The sequence below is a fragment of the Anneissia japonica genome, unplaced genomic scaffold (assembly GCF_011630105.1).
Source record: "Anneissia japonica isolate Jap-2015-1 unplaced genomic scaffold, ASM1163010v1 scaffold287587_len645178_cov120, whole genome shotgun sequence".
Classification (NCBI taxonomy): domain Eukaryota; kingdom Metazoa; phylum Echinodermata; class Crinoidea; order Comatulida; family Comatulidae; genus Anneissia; species Anneissia japonica.
In genome coordinates this window covers 287745-289719 of record NW_022718938.1, presented here as the reverse complement: position 1 = coordinate 289719, position 1975 = coordinate 287745, and positions in this window count along the sequence as shown.

The window sequence follows — 1975 nt, the reverse complement described above, 5'->3', positions numbered from 1 at the left end:
TGCTCTGACGAGTGTGCGAGATATCTTGCGACTGTCAAACAAAAGTGCGATTATGTCATCTTATCATTAGCCAATCAGAGCGCTTTATATGTCTCCCTATTCTTGGCTCTTCACGAAAAAAAAAAATCGCCCCCCCCCCCAACCCGGTGGCGGTCAAGGGGGTTTTCCCCCCTGGATGCCACGGATATTTGACGAATTATGGCGAATTTTTATTACTTTTTTGATAAGCATCGAGTTACTATAATATTTAATTCGTGTAGGCCATGTTTTGTAATGTCGAAATAAGAAATCAAAAAATTTTGAATAAAACAAGAAACAAAAAGTATGCAATGTAACCATCTAAATTATTTTCAAATCCTCATTCAATAATGAGATTCTATATTTGGAAATTGTGCATGAAATCTGTCAACCACGCTGTCATGGTCGAGGTTGCTTCACCTATCACGATGTATTCCAAGCATCATGAGGCTATCCAAACGAGCATTTGTCATAGCAGAACGCAAATTATTTTTAATTAGTCTCATTGAACTTATTTTTTTATTCTTATTTCGCTATTTATCCAAGAATTTTTTGTTTGGATAGACTTTTACATATTTCGTATGATTATTTAGATCTTGGCAGAATCTGGTATAAGATGCAACTGTCTCTATTAGCTCATTTATATTTAGTTATGAAACACAGTTTCCGTCTGTTGCATCTATTTATTTGTTATGGAAAAATGATTTTTGAACGAAAGGGTATTGTCAATAGTAACACCGTACCGAGGTATTTTTCTGATGTTGACGGACTCAAAGTATGGGTGCCAAGGGAATAACAGAAGTCTGATGATGTAATAGTGTTCCGTTTCCTTGTAATACGCATGGTTTTGCATTTAAAATCGTTGAATCCTAAATTCTAATCGGTTGACCATTTAAACACAGTGGAGAAATCATCTTGAAGATTGTGACAGTCAGATATCGACTTAATGTTTCTATATATAATACAGTCATCAGCGTATAGTTGTATAGTGGAGTTAGTTGGGGAACACCAGAACCCACTTTTGTCTACATTGAGGATTCGCTGACACAACTGTCCTTTGTAAGCAGTCAGAAAAAAAATAGTTATCCATGGAAAATTGGTGCCATGGATCCCTAGAGAATTGAGGTTCTTTAGTAGAAGGGGAAAACTCACAGAGTCGAACGCACGTGAGAAGTCTAAGAAAACAACATCAATGCAACCACTCTTGTCCAACATCTCAGCCTAATCCTGGATCGTAGTTATCATCTGTGTTTCGCAACTACGTTTGGCTCGAAAGCCATGCTGATTGCTAGAAAGGATGTTATATTTACTAAAATGAGACATGATGTTCTTATTGACAATACGTTCAAGTGCCTTGCAGACAAGCGATGTTAAAGAAATGAGACGATGGTTTTTAGGGTTAGTTTTTAGCCTTTCTTGAAGATGGGGATAATATTGGTCAGTTTCCAGTTCTTAGAAAGTCGACCAGAAGATATAGACAGGTTGAAAAGTGAAGTGAGAGATGGGGCGATTTGGGATGCACATGGAGTAACCTGCCTGGTATATGGTCAGGTCCTGGTCCCTCGTTGACAGTTTTATGTGTTAGAACTTCAAAAACATCCGCAACTGAACAGGTTAGTGGTTCCATTGTAGAAATATTAGTGTAAATAGACTGAATAAAGAGAAACAGCTTAAAGTGTCTTGTGTGAAAAAACAACAGCAAGAAGTTCTTTTTCGATCTGACTGTATCGTTGCTCTGCTGTCGACATGGTTCTCGATGCATACGCAATGGGGCCATTTTCTTGGATACAGGCACAACCTAGACCGAATTTGGAAGCGTCGCAAGTCAGTGTCATTGGTTCGCGTATATCAAATTATCGAAGAGTTGGGGTGGCAGCGATCATTTGCTTTATGTGTATACGCGTGTTCGTGCTGGTCATGCCAATGCCATTCGATTTCTTTCTTTCTTTGTTAAAGG